The sequence below is a fragment of the Ochlerotatus camptorhynchus genome, unplaced genomic scaffold, assembly GCF_037179485.1.
Source record: "Ochlerotatus camptorhynchus isolate MF236.1 unplaced genomic scaffold, CSIRO-AGI_Acam_v1.1 ptg000343l, whole genome shotgun sequence".
NCBI lineage: Eukaryota > Metazoa > Arthropoda > Insecta > Diptera > Culicidae > Ochlerotatus > Ochlerotatus camptorhynchus.
The window spans coordinates 494,305-514,590 of record NW_027040831.1 but is presented as its reverse complement, the minus strand read 5'-3'; the positions used below and the strand labels follow the sequence as shown (position 1 = coordinate 514,590).

General features: G+C 44.1%; 2 pseudogenes; both read left to right on the top strand.

Moving 5' to 3' along the window:
* Positions 1-20,286, top strand: part of LOC135708942 (lachesin-like) — a 182,730-nt pseudogene that overhangs the window by 43,701 nt on the left and 118,743 nt on the right.
* On the top strand, positions 4,861-7,837 carry LOC135708954 (maternal protein exuperantia-like; annotated as a pseudogene).

The following is a 20,286-nucleotide window of genomic DNA, read 5'->3' as shown; positions in this document are numbered from 1 at the left end:
TTGAAACAGGAGAAAGCTGTCAGATTGGCAATGGAAAGGGGCAACGTAATACAACCCGCCTACCACATACAAAGGCAAAGATGAAACGTTCGTCGATTCTCTACTGCTGTTCGTTTGACAGGTGGTGATAAGCGAGTGGGGGATGCAATAAAACCGATACCGTTCGAGCTAATGAGTATTTTTGTTCGTCCCACTTGCAAAGGGAATGGAAGCAATGAATTTTCATCAAATTTTTCTTGACTGAATATATCAAAATATGTAATGATGTTTTCATTTTCATGACTTAGACTTGAACTTTTCAGCACAGAAAGCACTATATTTTACATGTATTCGTTTTCGAAAATACTTAACTATTTCCGTTGACATTTAGAAATATATGATAATATTTTCAAATATATCTAAGTTGTCTTGCCCCGCTGTGAAAAAAACAAAACCGAATAAACTTTAATTTTCTCCATCTTTTCAGCTCATTCCGGGTGTCGGTGTTAATCAGAACAAACTGGATCCCTTCTTAAGTGATAAAGCGTTGTCCCGAAGGGAGCTGCTAGCAAAGTGTGAAAAGACTGTTAACTTCTACGGAAAATGGATAAAAAAATAACACAACCGACGGTCAACCCGTCGTAGGTTACCGCCGTCTACAGAACAAACACAAAAAAAAAGTTATCTCGAAACAGTAGCAAATCCAACAGAAGGAAAAATGTGTCAATAAAGTGTGAAACTTTCTCCTTTCGCTTGTTTTGTTCCATTCCAAATCCAAGACAGTCGAACCCCGCCGGGAGAATCCCAGTTGGCTGCTGTCTGGGTGGGAAATTTGAACAATCTCGCCTACTACCATCATCGCACAGTGTTGTTGCTCTTCGTGTTGTTAAAGAAAAAAAAAGAAGAGTATCTCAAAATAAATAGAAGGGATCCTTTTTGCGTCTTCTCGTGTGGGAGGGTCGAAAACGTGTTCGGAATTCCAAAATGGTGATGGGCTGGATGACGACGAAAGTGCTAGCAACATCAGCAGCAGTAAGAGGAGGACAGCGGCATACGATGACAAGGACGGCAAGCAATCGAAATCCGGTGGCCACCACCGGAGCCGGATTACTGCTCTTCTGGCTTGGGCTGCTGGCCGTGCTCGTGAATGGTAAGTTCCCTCGAAGATTTCTTTGTGTACACTACAGCTTTCCAGAAAGTTTCTCAGATATTCCGGCCAAGTAAATCGTAATCGAATCGTTTTGAGCATTTTCACACGTTTTAACATGTGTTTCGGTGCTTTCGTGACACGAGACGGGGGAAGGGGCGTTTGTTTGCCTCCGACGATGTCAACTGTGGCATGGGTGGCTATTTTCGGCATAACGGTTTCAAATCTAGCAACTTTGAATTAGTAGATTGAAGTTGACCCTTTCGGAAGGGATAAGTAGGATTAGGTAATCGACTTTTTCTCGGCTGTCAATCTCAAGTATTGACATGCAAAGGAGTGGTGAAAGTTCATTTTATTTTCAGGATTATAATGATGTTTGTGGAATTGGGATTGTAACGACAGGTACTGTAAATGGGGTGCTGCATAATTCAAACAAAATCCCAAGCACTTGGTTTTCTTGTGCTATTTTAAAAATAACAACGGTTTTTGAGTTCAGCGTCTCGGATGTTCTTGTTTGTCGAAAAATCCCAAAAATGAGTATGCTCCAGATCGTAAACTTTTTTCCATCGTTGGAACGATCGCGATAATTCACGAAATTCACCTAGGGAAAAGTTCGCGAGTCATAGAGAGTTTTTGCGAAATTTTCCATCACTGTTCTTTGTTATGTATTGATTTTAATGCCTCAGTCCCAGAATGACGCTCCAAAATTATGAAAATTTTTGTCGTAGGATTAGGTCTTTTGGCAACATTTGTAACCAGTTGGTTACAATCCGTGGATTTTCTTCTGTATGAATTATTTTTGGTTGGGAAAATTTACGTTTTGTTAAACTTGAAACAGTAGACAAACAAACAGGCGTCCGTGTGCAAAAGACCGGTATTTTTAAGTGCAGTGCCATTTAGTGTACCCCCCCCCCCCCTCTTTGTGGGGTTTCTGGAATGTTGGACTGCCTCCGTTCAGGACCTCGTACCGTAAATAAAACGGTCTTACACGGCTCGGCTCGGAAGTCAAGATATGGCTTCCGAGCCTAATAGTAAATGATACTCGATCGTCCGTCAGGGACGATGTCCTCAGACCGGTGGCCTTAATTGCCAAGGAGGATCCCGTCTCGGCTCGACAAAGGTGGCCATGCCACGGTCAGCCGATGCCGTCAACGACGGAAGACGCCTGCCAGCCAAACGAGCCAGCAACGCCTGCTGAGCCGTATGTGGCTAATGAACGCCACCAGATCCGCCAAATTGATCCCAAAGCTGCAACACTGTCTGCAGCCCGCGTCGCAAGTTTCCGGCCACACGGTAGTGCAGGAGCAGCCGTGTTGGCCAACGCCAGCGTCGTGACGCCGTAGGAGATCCCGCTGCAGCAGTGAGTACAGTGCAAATTTTAAGCCCTAGCATACACGCCACATATATGTGAAAACCCACACCCACACGCCACAGAATAGGGCAATAAATGTGTTAGAAAATGTGATTATTCCTGTTTTTTCATACCTTGTCCGCGTAGCCCCTCCGAATACCCAGTAACATGCCGGCTCTGCGACACAGTTCAGGAGTCTCATGCTACTGAGTTAGTTACCCGGGAGTGTCTGGTCATACCATAGTCACAATATTGGGGGTGCAATTTCTAAAAACCAAAATCGACCGCGTTACGAAAAGTGGTGAGGTTGTTACCACTTATAACTCTGACAATCGAATTCCATCCGGTCTCGCCGCTTATTCAATCACCGTGTGTGTTGGTGTCCGGTCGGTCGTCATCATCATCAGTAGCAGAAGCAGTGGTTCCGGCGCGTGGCGTTGAACATTATTCTCCAGTACATAACGAAAGGCTCTCCGCAAGCAGCGAGCTGCAGCCCACATGACCGTTCATTCACCGAAGAAGTAGAAAGAAGTCACACTGCTACTGATCGGAATCAGTAGCTCTTCGTGAACCGCTGTGGGCCATCAATGCCAAGCGCGTCACCCTCATTCCAAACAACATTTCAAATTTCTCAGTAATCTTCTAGAGACTTTTATTGCTCTTTAACACGCACGTTTTAGAGCAAAAGTTGTTGTCTGTATCTCTTCTAATAAAGAATATATAGGGGAATTTACGTATTCTCGGCAACCTAAGCAGCGACCTTATTTCTATAGCCTTTTTCTATATGGAACGCACACATATGCAGTATTGGTTTGTTTAAAATCTTTTGCTGCCAGCTGCTCTATCAATTTCAGTCGAAAGAATTGTCAAAAACTGTTTTGAAACGCTTTTACAAAGCTCCAATCTTCTCTAGTGAGAGCGAGTATTGTCAACAACCAGTTTTTCTTCGGCAATCGTTCCATTTGAACTGCATGTAAATCTGCTGTTCTATTATCGGCAACTCGAAATCAGCTACAATTTGTAGTGCGTGTGTTGCATTTCAAGAAAACCTTGCTAGATTGCTTTTTCTCAGTGGTAAAAATATAGTCAAATTGAAGCTGAAAGCATAAAGAATCGTTTGCATGCATTCAGCGAAGTGTTTTCGTAAGAAAATCCAGTGAAAATAGTGTTTCGATTTGGGTTGCCGAAAATAGTCTGTCATGCCGAAGCCCCTACTCATTTATGGTAAAAAAATAAATAAATTCAAATTGATTTTTGAGTTGTTTATTAGTTTTTTTTGATTTGGCTCAATTGAATTAACTTTACAGAGCCGAGGATTCTTGATCACTATACAATACATCTTAAAACTATAGTCAAAAGGCACAACACAATAAACACTTTTTCTTCCGCTGTCCAATAAGCCTCCTCCATCAGAACGGGAGCCAATTCCAGTGGTATCATTGAATAGCAGTATCGCCAACCAGTTATGGAAAAAAATAAAAAGTTGAAGGGTAGTGTACAAGACACGACCGCATTGTTGACGTAGGACTACGAAATTTTTTGTTCGATTATCTAGTCTGTACTCTTTGTACTCTCTGTACTCTATATTCGATGATGTCGCGCAGCAGGAGAATGCATACGATGAGGGTTTCTCAGTTTATGAAAGTGAAACGGAATAAATTTAACCCTTAGATAAGACTAGAAATAGAACATAATTTATTTCCCGTACAAATTATTTGATTTTTGTATCAATTTGATCTACTTAGTGACAAATTGAATGGGTGAATCATGGGTTACTCTATATCAATTCTATTCTAACTTCTTTCTGGATTGAACTTGGTGGCCCTGAAAAGGGCCGTTTTGTTACGTTGGTGATAAGTTATAACCTCCGAAACCGTACAGAGTTCGTCCCTGTAGCTTCAGAGCGTAGACGACATCCATGGCCTGACGGTTTTGCGCTTGGCGTGTTCAGTGTAGGTGACGGCATCATGGATCATATTTTCTAGAAACACCTTCAGCACACCTCGGGTTTCCTCGTAGATCAGACCGGATATAAGCTTGACAACACCACGACGAGCCAGACGACGGATGGCAGGCTTGATAATACCCTGGATGTTATCACGCAGAACCTTCCGATGACGCTTGGCGCCTCCTTTTCCAAGACCTTTGCCGCCCTTGCCACGACCGTATCGTTGAACGGGTGAATCGAAACTAAGCCAAAAGCGTGTGTGTGTCTTTGTTTTAACGGGACTTTACTTTAACCGTAAACGGTCATTCGTCCCTGTTTGCTTCAATAAAATTTGGTCATACAATCCGGTTACTTTCAAGAACTCCAGCAGCTTCTGTTCAGTGGTGATAAAACGTTGGTTGGTATAAACGTTTTGACTTTAAAATTAACAAGCAAAAGATCGACATCTGGCTGGAGGTTACTCCGAAGTGTCTCGTAAAATCATCAAAAGTAAAGGCATAGCGGTTGCTGGTCGCTTAGTGCGTGAAAACAGTGAATAAATTGGGAAATTAGAGTGAATTGCTTCGAAAACTTGCAAGGAAAAAATGGTGACCGGAATCGAAGAAAGCAAACCGGTGGAGACCGAATTCGAGGTGGTGGAAGACGAAAGCTGCTCGGAGGAGAGCGACTCCGGTCCAGCCGGAGCCCTCTCGTCCAAATTCGATCGAACGGATGTCTCCATCAATACCAATCCCCTCCCGTACGGAAAGTACACCTTGATTGGCATCGACATTGATACGACGGGTCGTAGACTGATCGATGAAATAGTTCAGATCTCCGCATACACGTCGGAACACCAGTACTCGCAGTACATTATGCCGTTGATGAACCTGAATCCGGCCGCCCGACAGCGGCACCAGGTTCGTGTCATCACGGTTGGTTTCTTCCGCATGTTGAAGAGCATGCAGACCTATCGGGTCGTGAAAACAAAAACGGAAATTTCGGCTCTGAACGAATTTATCGACTGGCTGGAGGCGCGGTACCAGGAGGACGAAGGTTCCGAGGGTATCGTGATGATCTATCATGAACAGCGCAAGTTCGTACCGTACATGCTGATCGAGGCCATGAAGAAGTACAACCTGTTGGATCGGTTCACCGCGACGGTGAAATCGTTCGTGAACGGGTTCAAACTGGCCGAGGACAAGTGCAGCAAGACAATCAAGTACTTCTCGATCCGCCAGCTGGCCAACTTGGTGCTGGACAAGGACGAAGCTAAGGAAGGGTTCGAAGGAAACGCGGCATATCGAGCCCGGTTGGCCTACCAAATTGCACGTCGTTTGTCCAGAGAAAACGACAAGGCAGCTAGCAGCGACTGTCCGCAGACAGCCGAGTGTGTAGAGAGCCAAGAGGACGAGGGAACTGAGGAAGGAGAGCCATGCACACAACTTGAGGCTGCTGACGAGAACGACAATCCGAACCTGAATAAAACCGATGACGATCGACATCAGACCGATGTGGACGCTGTCACTGGTCAGGTGACGACAGTTCCGGAACCGTAACCACGCTCTCGGCCGACGACCGAAGCCGAGCGGGAACAGATGTGCTTGACCCTGTGCGATCTGGCCTCACCGATCACGTGCGAAATTTCCGAACTGGATGAGCAGGAGAATATTCTGGTCCACCAGAACTCGCTCCGGCCGGTGTTTTTGCAGTACTTTAAGACGACCATCTACCATAGAGTTAAGGCTGTAACGTACCGACGAGTGCTGGCCGAGAACGGACACGATCTTGCCACGCTGCAGCAAATTTGGACCGACCGCAAGCGCGAGGGTCTGGAGGAGGTAGTTGCCAAGATCACTGACCTGAAGGAAGACGAAAGAACCGAGCTTTCCGAGCTGCTCGATTGCCACTTTGATCCGGACAAGCAGCAGTTGAAACCGGTCATCACGCGCGTCCGCCAACGGTCATCCCGGGGTCGGATGTTCTTCGCACAGCAAAAAAATAATTTTGATATCACGTCAAAGTGGATGCACTACAATCATGTCAAAAATTTCATGTAATTTTTATGACCACATAAATAAACAAATGCAGTAAAAGCAGCGTAATGTCAGTTCATGCATTGTATTAATGATAATTTGGTCCTTTTTAGCAAGTAATATTACACCATATTTTCGACATGATTGTAGTGCATCCACTTTGACGTGATATCAAAATTATTTTTTTGCTGTGCGGTAACAAGAGCAGCAATTCATCGGGCAATGGCAACTACAACAACAATGGAAATGGCAACGGCAACGGCAAGGACAACCGTAAACCCATGAACGCTGGTCGCAACAACAACAGCAACGGCAACTACCAGCAGCACAATAATGGTGATAACGGCAATACCAGTGGAAACTACCACGGTAAGAACAACAACAACAGCAACAACCAATCGCCGCCGTCCCCGAACGGAGGTGCTGGTGGAAACAGGAAGTTCCGTCCGCGCCAGCCGAGACGCCGCCGCAACCAGAATCAGAACCAGACCCGTCAGAACGGTAACCAACAGAACATGAACCAACCGCCGATCATTCAGGCCAACGCCTGAAAAGTTCGTCCGCTTGCTCACTGCCACAAGGCCGATGTGGATGTTTGGAAATATCTTGAACAAAACTGAAAACAACTGAAAAGATTGAATTGAATTCCTTATGTTTAGTAGTCATGTAAGTGCTGATGATGATGATGATGAATAATGCAAGAAGATATTAGTCGAGAAGATGTTTAAGCCGGTTCCTGATTAGAAGAGATCAGCTATCGATTTGTGGGAAGCTTCGTTTCAGAAGATTCCCTATTTCTATTGTATTGTGAGCCAAAGGCTACGCTAGAGTTTAGGGGGTGATATTAGTTAATAAATAATCGTATTTTTTAAATGGCTAAGGCCTTTTCTACTTTTATAACATTACATTATTGTAATCCCACTACCATTTTTCATATTTACAATTTGCTCGTGCTCAATGCGCGGAATTTGCTCTTGGAAATGCTTTTGAATTTTTTGGATAACAGCAAAGCGGTTTCTTCCAATTTCGGGCTCTCGATTGGCAGAGGTAAACGGATGGCTTCCAGGAAGTAAGCGCGCGCTTCCAGACAAGATATTCGTTCGCATTTGCAGAACCCGGAAGGGGGGAAAACACGGTTTTGATTCACCCATTATAGCAGATAAAAGAATATATTGAAGATTGTAATCTTGATTGAAACGGAAAGCGAGGCATGTAAGATGTGTGTGTAGAAGCAGCTTCTAGAGATTAGGCAAACATGATTTTAAACTTATACAACAAACACACACATGAGGAACACTTTTCCCGAAGAAAAACTATCTAATTTACTATGTTATTAATGGATAAGATCTTGAATAATGTTAAAATGATTTGAATTTGTTCGTTTAAGAAACGCAAGGCTTCGAGCGTCTGAGATGTTCGAAGCGCGTGTATAACTCAAAATAAAGAGCGATAAGCAAACTTACTCTATGGTTGTATCTAGATTATAAGTCAAACGTTCGATACTGTAGGCTCTACAATCTAACAAAAGGTGGGGATGGACAGTGGGACACGGCATGTGATGCAGTTTGGAGGTTCCTCTTTGGTAATTCGGTAGCTATGGGTAAGACGGGTAGCACCAATTCTAAGTCTGGAAAGAATACGGCGGTCTTTGGGGTTTTTATTATATGGCCAACGAGATGTAGACTGTCTTAGGGCGAAACCTCGGCTATTGAACCATTCAAGATCCCAGCTTTCCCTGACTTGGTCCTTTACCCATCTGACAACGTCCATAGAAGGAACATCAACTATTTCGGGATTCATTTCTCGACCAGCACCAGCCAATCGGTCCGCCTCCTCATTGCCTCGGATACCAGAGTGACCTGGGACCCAACAGAAGGAGACGTGATTAGCTATGGAGGATGTTTCAGCTGACATGAGCCAAGGATGTTTCATGGAACTGGAGTCCATTTCGCGGAGACAGCTTGCTGAATCGCTAAAGATGACAGTTGGATTCTCAGACTGTGGAGGGTTCAAGTTGGAAGCCTTCATGAGGGCATAAGCTTCGGCACTGAAGATGGAACAAGATGTAGGGAGGGAGGAACTAATACTGGTTAATGCGCTAGTGATACCATAGCCGACCTTTCCATTAGAAACGGAACCGTCGCGTCGGTGTAGATGTGGAAGTAATTATTGTATTTTTCTGAACGGAGATTGTTAAAGTGTTGTTGTATTTTTAACGGGGGATCACCTGCTTTTACTTTTAGGAGAAGAGAGAGATCTATCTTAGGAGGTGGTTGGTTCCAAGGTCTGTTTTTGGTTTTGGGTAACACTGCAACTGGAGGGAGATTTAGTTTGGTAAGGGAGTTGAACAGATCGTTTGCTCTTGTTACTAAGGGGGCTTCTTGACTAACTTTCAGACTTAACCATCGAATAGCCTTAGTCACCACGCAGACTGTTATATAATGTTCGAAGGGGAGCTGACCACACTCGGCCATTATAGCGGATATGGGACTAGTGATGAAAACTCCGGAAGCTGATCGGAAAGCCTTGTTGTACAACGGACGTAGCTTTTTGGTTATGATATCGCCACCTCTGCTGAAAAAACCTGCACCGTAGAAGATTTTGGGCAGAAGCCAGCCGTTTACTATTTGCATGATGGATGTTCTATGTGCACATGGAATTCTTGTCCCAATCGTCCTAATGACCTGTAGCCGCCGCTCGGTGATTTTCCGAACAACGTCTGCGTGGTGTCTAAAGCTGAGAGTCCGGTCAAGGTAAACTCCAAGGATTTTCAGAGTCTGTCCTGCTTCTATTGTGGTCTGGTTTAAGGTTAGTTGGGGTAGTTTGCTAACCTTTTTCCTATTGCTACTAATATGAAGGAGTTGGGATTTTTCAGGGGATATGATGAAACCTCTTTCACCAGCCCATTTGGCAACAATATTGACTGCGGATTGAATCCTTTTTGGTCCTGATGGTAATGTCGTCTGCATAAACCAGTATATGGACATTGCATTGGGAGGAATAGTATCAACAAAGGATTGCACACAGATGAGAAAGAGTGTGGGTGCGATTACCGAACCTTGGGGGATACCGTTCTCTTGAGACCTGACCTCAGAGCGGTTGTTTCCTATGATGACTCTGAATCTCCTATCGTCAAGAAAACTTTGAACGCAGTGACCCATGCGGCCCTTGATTCCCCATTCTTCGAGCGACTTTAGGATGGGAAAACGCCATGCACGATCGTAGGCCTTCGACAGATCCAGAGAAACACAGTCACCATGCATACCTCTTTCAAGGTATCCATCAATGAGATCCTCTAGCTCCGTAAGGTAATCATCCGCGGACTTTTCTGGACGGAAAGCAAACTGGCGATTGTCGAGTAAGCCTTGGGACTCCATTTGAGTAATGAGTCGTCTATTTACCATCTTCTCAAAAACCTTCCCAATACAGTTCAATAGACTGATAGGCCGGTAGCTGTCTGCATTATTCCTGTCTTTTCCGGGTTTAGGGATGGGAACAACTAGACCTTCTTTCCAGTCAGTGGGAATTTCTCCCTGGTCCCATATTTGGTTGAACATAGACAAAAGGATAGTTTTACCGATTAGGGGTAGATTTTTGAGAAGAGGATAGCCTACGTCGCACTATGGGCAAAAATGGGTCCAAAATTACCCAAAATTCAATATCTCAACAGCACGCTGAATTCCGGCCATGAAAAACGACTTTTCCGAAGGGAAATCGTCCGGAAAATCGATTGCACTTGGTCCCATAGACCGGAGAGCCTTGTAGGTATGTGTTTTGGACCATTTTACCCCATTTTCCCCTACTTTTTGGAGGAAATGTTTTTTCACAGCTCTATTTTTCGTAAAAAATAAGCACTTTCTGCATGGTTTTAGAATACTATGTCTTTAAACAACAGTTCATGAGATATTAGGGGAATACGGGGTTTACCACGTGCAATCGATTCTCCGGACGATTTCCGTTCGGAAAAGTCGTTTTTCATGGGCGGAATTCAGCGTGCTGTTGAGATATTGAATTTTGGGTAATTTTGGACCCATTTTTGCCCATAGTGCGTCGTCTGGTCCAGCGGATGAACCACTTACCCTACTCAGAGCCCACGCTAGTTCCTCGAAAGTGAAGCCTTTGTTGTATTCCAGGACAAGATCAGTATCAAAGCATGGTGGAGAAGCTTCAGTGGCTGTTTTATGGGACAAGAACTGTTCAGAAAATATGAAGGAAGATGAGGTCAGGGAAAAGTGATCTGCGAGGTGTTCGGTTATGGTGGATTGGTTATCAGTGATATTATTATTTATACGTATTTTTATTGGGGGTCGACTTTTACTACCACTCGAACGGTTTACTTTATCCCAAAGTTTCTTTGATGTACTTTCAGGATTGATAGCGGAGATAAATTTCTCCCAACTGTCCTGTTTGGCCTGACGGATGGTATCTCTAGCTGCATTTCTGGCCGTTTTGAATTCTAAATGTGCTACGGAGTTTTTACGATCACTTTTTGTCATTTTCTGGAGGGCACGGAGTTTCTTACGACGAAGTTTTATAGCAGCCCACACTTCAGGGTTCCACCATGGTACTGATTTTTTCCCAGGAGAACCATTTGTTCGGGGAATATGATGTTTGGCAATATCAAACAGAGTTTTGACGAACTCCTCCGGAGAAGTGGGAGGGTTAGAGGTAAAATGATCGAACACTTCGTTCTGATACTTGTCCCAATCTGCCAATTCATATTTCCATCTAGGACGACAAGTGGTAACAGGAGTAGTTCTATTCAATGAAATGACAATAGGAAGGTGATCGCTACCGCAGCAATCATCGTGCACCTTCCAGGACAGTTGGGAAATGAGATTGTGTGAGGAAATGGACAGATCAAGAGCCGATGATTCACCGGATGAGGGATCAATTCTAGTGTAACCGTTCTGTTACAAAGGTTCAATACAATATTTTAAATATGCACCATGTGATCGAGCATTCAAATAAACTTGTGTAACACTTGCGGTGAAACCCACTGGGCAGACGATACGGCCATGCTTAACGGCCGACTGCTGAATAAGGCGCGCATGGCCGCGGCAAAATGGTGACACGGAGTCACGGGTGATGAGCTGAAGGGTTCTGCGATGCTTAGAGAACGGCCATCGTTCACTTTATCTCAGGCGAGCGTGTAGACCAGAAGTGTCTGTGGAATACATTTTAACAGAATACAGTGCGAGTAGTGAATCAAGGTGAAGTGGAAATCACCAATTCAGCTGATTCAGGACTTTTCTTTTCAACCAATCAATTGGTGTTCTGGTTGGCGAGTCAAAGACCGCCATTGCACGCTACGGTCTAGGTGACATTTAGTTACCTTGACCTAATCGTAAAGGACATTGTCCTCGGGCTGAAGGCCCTAAACACCAAGGAGAATTTCCCTTCCCGGTTCGACAGAGGGCGGCCTTGCCGTCGTCGACCGGCTTCGTCAGAAGGAAGCGCCTGTGCATCGGAACCATCTCCACAAACCGCTATACCAGCCCGGTAAAACCAACCCGCCATCGCACTACGGCCGACGTTCGGTCAGCCTCGCTTCGTCCGCCATTGTCGGAATTGTACCGCAATTTCACCGAGCGGTGGTACCGCCATCTTGCCGACAAGATCGGCCTTTAAGGATCTTTCCGGAACCACAGCGAGCGCTCGCTGGTCTGCAGTCGTCGTAGTCGCCATCGTCATCAAGGGTATGTGCCAAGAAAATCGAACACAACACCACACAATCCACACTATCGGTAATTGGAGAAATACAGTGTTTAAATTGATCCGCGTTGTGTTTCAGTTAAATTGAAAGCTTGAGTGTCTTTTCATCCGCGTAGCCCCTCCAGTTTGCCCAGTAGTGCGCCGACTCTGACACAGTTCAAGGAGTCTCGTGCTGCTGAGTTGTTGTCGGGCAGAACATTAGATTCACTAGCAGAGTTAAACCCTGTTCGTCGATGAACTGTTCTAACATAAGACCTCGGGAATTGTAAGAACTTCCACCCCAAAGAGTAGAGTGTCCGTTAAAATCACCCATTAAAAGAACAGGTGATGAAATTTTATCCATTATTTTAGTAAGTCGAGATTTAATTAGTTTATCGGATTGCCAAACAGGCTAAATATAAATGGAGACTAGTGTTACTTTGACTGGAAAATCAATTTCAATAGCTATTGCAAGAAGAGAAGAGAAGAGATCGATACGGCGATGAGGGATTTCAGAGTTGATTACCAATGCTGTACCGGTTATTTGGGGGTTATCGGGATTTTCTTTGATGTACAAATTGTATCCTTTAATGTAATTTGATGGAATGGTGGATTCAGGGACATTGGTTTCTTGTAGGGCTATTGCTATGGGGTTGTATTGTGAAATGAGAATTTGTAATTCAGAAAGTCTTCCTCGAAGACCCAGTAAATTCCACTGTAAGGCAAGAGTTAGGGGAGAAGTTTGACTTGGGGAAATTTGACTAGCGGTTGATTGTTGAGGTGTATTGGCCATTGTGAGGTTGAGTATGGGGTGGGTCCAGAAGAAGACTTAGGGCAGGGTAGGGGGGTTGAGTAAAGCCATTGTTGGGGTTAACATTGTTTGGTTCGGGAGTTTTCTTCGTATTGGGGGGATGGTAGAGGTTTGACTTATCATCACTATCACCTACCTGAGAGGAAGTTTCACTCACCTTGCCAGAAGCCGCTGCAGCCTGGATGCTCGAGTCAGTTTCCATTTCTGTTCCGGATTCAGTTCCGTCCTGCTTGGATTGTCGCTTGGCCCGTTTCTTATCCTACTTATCCTTCTTGTCCTTCTGTTTCTTTTCCAGTTCTTCGATCCTTGTGGTCAGCATGGCGATGGTGTTAGTTGTTTGATGAGGTCGTCCTTCTCCTTGATCTGCTGGAATTCTGGCGAAAGACGCTGTTGGAGTTTACTAACAGCCGCATATGAACCGCCGCCAGCCTTGATTTGCTTAACTGCTTCGTCATAGGATATTCCTTTGGTGAAACGCAGTCTCACAATCTCCTTCTCCATCACGTAGGTGGGACAGATTCGATTGGCTGGGCCATGTTGACCTTGGCAGTGAAAGCAGAATGGCGTTGCCTTGCATTCATCGTCAAGGTTGTGAACTTGCGAGCAGTTCCTGCATTTAGCTACTCCCTTACAACGGAACTTCGTGTGTCCGTAAGCGTAGCATTTGTAGCAGATCATCGGGTCCGGTATGTAAATCCGTGGCTTGATCCGTAGCGCCCCGACTTTGAGGTAGTCCGGCACTGCTGTTACATTGACCGTCAGAATGACCGTTGGAGTATTCATTCGTTTGCCCTCTTGCATCCGAGTGATCCGCTTAACACTGACCACACCTTCCTTAGCCATCCATTTGAGCAGCTCGTCTTCGGGTTCGTCTTGGATTTCGCGACACGAAATAACGCATCGCCGCTTGTTCAAGATGGGGTGGAGAACTACCGTCACCGCCATTTCATCGAAGAATTTCCTCATCGTCAACAGCTTAGACGCCTGCCTTGCATCACGTACTCGCAGCACATACTTCATTCCATTCGCTTCCGTTGTCGTACCTTCGATTTCACTAACCAGATCCTGCATCGATTTCCCCACGATGAAAGGGCTGAGCTTTTTATCGGCTTCCACCGCCTGCAGCGAGAGAATCTGCAGCTGGCCGATACCGACACCACGCATCCAATCCGGAACCGTAGGTTTGCCATAGTCCGGTCCAGGCGGCACTCCAGTCTAAATCTTAACAAAACCGGCCCTTTTCAGGGCCACCACAATAATTCAAACGAGTTGAAGTGACCTTTAAAATTTAAAATCGTTCGTTCCGTTCTTGTCTAGATTAAGTAACGAAGTAGAACGTGTGCGGGGGTTTGTTTTCGAGATTTTGAAAACAAACACAGCCGGGTTTTGATTTGGGAATGAATTTCACTTTATTTTCATATCAAAGTGAAAAGTTCTTTGCCCAATCCACTAGAAAATAACATATGGTTCTTTCTATATAAATTTTATTATGTTTTCAAGATTCTCGTTGTTAAGAATTTTAAAATTATTTTTCGAGATAAAATATGGCTCTGCGAAGATTCAACTTTAGAAAAATAATCGTTAAACTCTTTCTTGATAATGTTGTGGCCCTGAAAAGGGCCATTTTTCCAACGCGCTCAGCGTAGTTGCCCTTGCGGAGCAGACGGTGAATACGACCGACTGAGAACTGCAGCAGCTGGGCATTCCATGACGGCAGTATACCGGAGCACTGGCACAAACGCACTCGGCGTGGTTGCCCTTTCGCCCCCAGGCTCTGCTGCCGTTGCTCTGCTTCCGCTGCTCTGGTACTGCAGCTCTACTGCTCTGCTGCTGGGTCGACGATCGGATAGACAATGATGGAACGGGCGACCTTGTTGGACGCATTCAGGAAATTGCTAGAAATATTTCCAATCGATTGATGCCATTATCTCGTAAATCTATCGAGAGACGGTTGAGTTATTATCGTTCAAAATCTTTTAATTTTTCGTAACGCATCCAAAATTACTGTTTTCAATTTTGTACCCCCGTATGTTGCCGAAAGACGTTATCCAACGTCAAAACCGCCGCCGAAAAAGTCTTTCACACACACGCTCTACGAATGGAAACAAAAATCAAAAGCCCGCTTGAAAATTCAATCGGGAAAAATTTGCGTCCGCACTCTCGCTTCCCATTGGCTCATGGTGTTGCAGCTTTGTCGATATTGGGAAATTGTCGTAAAAGCTCTACGCAGATGTAGCCACTGCATGATGATGATAATGTTGACAGGCTACATGTTCCTAGAAAACATGATCCGTGATGCCGTCACCTACACTGAACACCCAAGCGCAAAACTGTCACGGCCATGGATGTCGTCTACGCTCTGAAGCTACAGGGACGCACTCTTCTTCGGCTTCGGCTTTGGAGGTTAAAACTTATCACCAACCTAACAAAACGGCCCTTTTCAGGGTCACCAAGTTAATTTTAGACAGAGTTAGAATAGAATATATATAGAGTATCCCCTGCTTCCAAGTTTGGTTAGGGGCTGTTCATAAACAACGTAGACAGCTTTTTGGGATTATTGACCCCCCTCCCCCTGCGTAGACAATTGTCCATACAAATTTTTTAAAATTTGTATTGGCCGTGGATAATAATTTGTTAACCCCTCCCCCCTAAACAGTCTACGTAGTTTATGAACAGCCCCTTACTAGATTACAGCTCTGGAGAGCAGCGGTGCCCGTGGTGTAGTGGTAAGCGTCCCAGTAGGCATGGGTTCAATCCCAGTCGGCGCTGCTGGGAAGTTCTGAGTCACAACATCTCTGATCACGGGGAAGGGGAGTAAAGTCGTTGGTTCCCGGTTCATGAGTTGATGGGTCGATAGGTAGGGTCCAGGTGTGGGTAGCATTGGTGCTCAGCACGGAAAACAAATCCAAGGATAAAAAACGGAGGGCGGTCGTGTGGTCGTTTGGGGTGTGGTTCTGAATTGGCAACAACATGCTCCGCAATTGCATCCTCCCTATTCGTACACGCCCGAAGATCGGAGGCGAATATCACCGCCATTTTTAGGCAATTTCAAAAATTATACACAGTGGTTACTTACGTTTAGTATTTTCAATTGTTGGTAAAACGACCTTTGTTCCTATTTTCCTGTCCTCTGTATGTGTTTTTGCTGTAATTCATTATATTAATCATCTATCTTTTCTGGTTTCAAATTTCTATTACCGTATACGGCAGCCCAGTTCGATTTCCACGATGTAAAGTTCCACAAAGAGATTTTTACTATAGTTTTAAGGTTAGCTTTAAGAGATTTTAACTGTAAGTTTTCAACTCAATGTTATGTAATAATTTACTGTTTACCGTAGCGTTACACTTAACTGTCGATATTAGAGTATGAGTAAATGTAATTCAGACTATAGTTCACTATTATTTTAGCTTTAAATAATTGTAGTTTGTTAGAGATTGTAGGGTAATAAATTTGCACTTGACAAAATGAGCTCAAAACGCACGCCACACTGGTCTCGTTCGCTGTCAGTAACTTGACAGTTGTCATCAACCGCGAGCTGGTGATAAAAATCATTTCGATGTGAATGCACGGTTGATCTAACCCAGGTGGTGAGGCGCGTCGACCGAGGGGTCGCCACAATATAAAAGATTGTAGAACATTATAGTCTTCTAAAAACTATAGTTTATGAAATATGTGATAATAACTGAAAAAAAAAACTAAATTTTGTTGAACAGTCACATGAAACGCTACGTATCTCAAAAACTAAGATATAAATAGTATTGGTGTGTTCAGCAAAGATTGTTTTATTAAAGTTATCAACAACTTTGTTGAAGACACCACATACCTATCTTGTAAATGCAAAAAGTTATATTTTACAGCGCCGCCCTTGGTGAAGTTCTGAACTAAAACTTATCACTAGTCTTTGCGCCTTATTTTATACAAAAACTCATTCAAACCACTGTGCAACGGCGTGATAAGTGATTTTATGCTTCAGAAAATCCTGGCGGTGCCGACTGGGATTGAACCCAGGGTTTTTGGGGTGAGAGGCAATCACGCTTACCACTACACCACCGGCGCCACTTTACCGGTTAGAATTAGTCCACTAGAATTAAGAAAAAAGATATCCCAAAACAAAAAAGTCCCCCCCTTCAATCTGTCATCTGACCGTACGTCCACTCCAGCTTTTGATCCCACACCCATCACATTAATATGTCCACTTGTTTATCCCGGGGTCAAATCATTTAATTAAATCGTTTGCCTGAAGGCATGTCAGTTTTTTTTTTCATATTCCAGGAAAAGTCCCAATCGGTTTGCAAACGGAATCGGCATTGCTTTTTTCCTCCAGCTGCATTTACACAGTGGGTGGTACAGCCAGTAAGTGTCAGCGAAAGACAAATGGTTCCCCATCATCATCGTCATCATCCACATCATCCCATTTGAAGGGGAGTCCCCCTTCAGCAGCAAGCGCCAAAGCAACGCCGAAGCGAAAATGTCACGCTGGATTTCGTGCGAGCGGTTGTGTTTGGGTGTTTGTGCCGCGTTGTCCACCATATGCCCATGTGTGAATTTTCAGTGTACACCGCTTTCCTCACCCGAGGCTGCGTGCGCTCGTACATTGTAATGTGTCAAACTGTCCGATCGGTTGTGTTGTTCGAAGTCGTGGATTAAGTGCGACTGCGATTCGGTTGTAGGATGTTACAAGGGACAGAGCACTTGCGGGTGGGGTAAGAGTGATTGGAAAATTGATCAAATGCGAAGAAAAATGGTCTTTGGAATGGAACGCCTGCATAATGTTTGCATTTTGTAGCAATTGCAACTGTACACGATTAAAGGTGGTTTCCAGGGCAAATTGACATTTGAATTTCAGAAACACTGCGGAGCCGAATGCAATGTTCGAGTTTGATAGTGTTATTGCAAAATGTTTACCGATATTTTACCATATCCATCCCTGAAACCATTGTGGCAGCTGTAGTATTTATTCCTCCAGGAATTGGTTGGCTTGAGAGCAAGTTAAAAAAAAAAACCGAAAGAGGAATGAAGAATGTTCCGCTGGAATTGCATTCCGGTCCGTCCCTATAGTGTTGATGCAGAATTCAAGCTGACATAGTTCGTTGGTTGCGAGCACTGTTCGTAAAAAAGAAATGTGTATTCCATGGCACATCACAGGCACCAAGACCGGATGCACCGAGTCCGGATCTCTCGCACAGGACCACCGTTACCAGGCAGCAGCTCTTCCGAGAATGAGGCAGAAGTGTTTGAATATGCAAGTATCATTTTCGTTAGTTTCTCGGTGCCTCCAGGTGCAGGTAGTATATTTTTACATGACCACCACACATTTGGGTGGGAAATGCAGATTCTTGCCGTCCTCGGCTCGGAAAAAAAAATCATCAGCGGACCAAGTTAGAAAAATGCTGAATTCTGGGATTTTTTCGCCCTCAGGTTCAGCTGATCCCAGCAGTGTTGGTTGAAAATAATATTCCATTATAATCACTGCACCAGCTACTTTGGATGGCTCACGTGTGTGCAGAATTGAGGGGGGATTTGGTGCATTACGACGAGTCGAGTGTCTAAATGTTTCTTTTCCAGGTCACTGGAACGTAGGATGCCATGTTTGTGGTAATGCGATTCACAGGCAGGAGAGCTGATGGAATAACATATTTTCTCCTCAGTTCCGAATAACCACAGCTTGCTGCGGTTGGGCGTAGTTTTTTTTTTGGCTTTGTTTTGGTTCGGTTAGCTTTTCCGTTGTTGTCGAATCACTGAACTTGAATTATGCTAATAAAAGATTCATGTGCTTTTGGGTTGAGTTTTTCACAAAGCTTCTGCCATATCGACCGAGACCGAGTCTGCATAAAAGCAAATATTTATGATACCGACAAAGGAGAAAAAGGTCGAGAGCAGTCAGCGGTCAACGACGACCACTGGAGATGCTCAGAAGTCGAGTCTGTCCCAAATTTGGGTGGGGATGGATTTTATTTTATTAAAGGGTGTGGCTCAACGCGAGGGAAGGGCGCAATGCACAAATAAATTCTAGATAGAGCTGGAATTAGGGCTTAACAACTTTTGTAAGCAATGACTTCTCTCGTTGATTTCTAGGAATTCAAGGCACGCCTACATAAAGCATCAAATCCATTGAGTAGGGGAAGTCTTCTCCTTCTCTATGGGGTTGTCTATTTGACAGGAAGAGCCATGACTTTCAAGAAATCATCGAGAGAAGTCATTGTTTACAAAAGCTGTTTCGCCCTAATTCCAGCTTTATCTAGAATGGAATTTTGATTTGATCTAAAATTCTTTTAAAAATTGCCTTATACTTTAAAGCTTCAACAGAACTGTATGATATCCATTAATGTGTTTTATGAGGCATAGATTTACTCCTAGCAACATTTAAATTTATAAGGTAAACACCGACTTCGTACCTATTATCGTCAGGGGGCAGTAGAACTTCAAGATGTGAACTCCAGAACCAGGTTTGGAGAGCAGTAAATATTTTCTTACTCATAGAGATGGCGCTGTTCCGCTGGTAGAAAGTGATGAAAATCCCTATATAGAAATTGAGAGACGTGGGAATTATTCGCTTTCGCTGTAAATGCAGGTAAAAAAACTACAAGGGACAGCCCAATGAGGTTGTACGAACAGTTGACGTAGGACTACGCTCACATATGTTAACTATTTTGAACGAACGTTATTCAAAATTCCCGATATTATTACGACATCCGTGAATTTCTTCCGAAGTGTAATAATTGGTCAGTGTCCATTTTCCGTTTAGTATAAGATTCTTTTTCAGTTCATGTGTAATTATTCTTGTGTTAGAAAATATTCCAAACTAACTCTTTCTTTAAAAATTGTGGTGGTCCTGAAATGGGCCGTTTTGATGTTGCATGGCCTCCAAAAGGACCGTTTTGGTGATGTGGTTTTAAAATAAACGGTACGTAAGGTGACGTTGTTGTAAAAGGATACTGTGGACACCCAGTTCAAAAGGGAAGCATCCTACTGCCACTACTGTGTCGCCGGTGGCTATAAAATAAAGTAAATGATCAACCATATTAAAAAAAAACTTACAGTACGTAATAAACCTTTTGGTTTGCAATTCCGGTATTTTCCTTGCAAACACCAAATCGATGCATGTGCCACCCAATGTATTCGGCAGCTTAGGGTCTGATACGAGATCGAGTTGCTGAAAATGCTTCAGAAATTGGATGAAACCGATATTCTCAGCTTTCGAGACGTCTACGTTGAAATCCCCCGCAACGATGATTGGATTATCTTTCGTTCTATAGTGGAACAGATTCCTGGTCATGAAGGTTGTGGCTTGCTTCATCGTAGTATTCGGTAACAGGTATACGCAGAATAGTATAATGTTG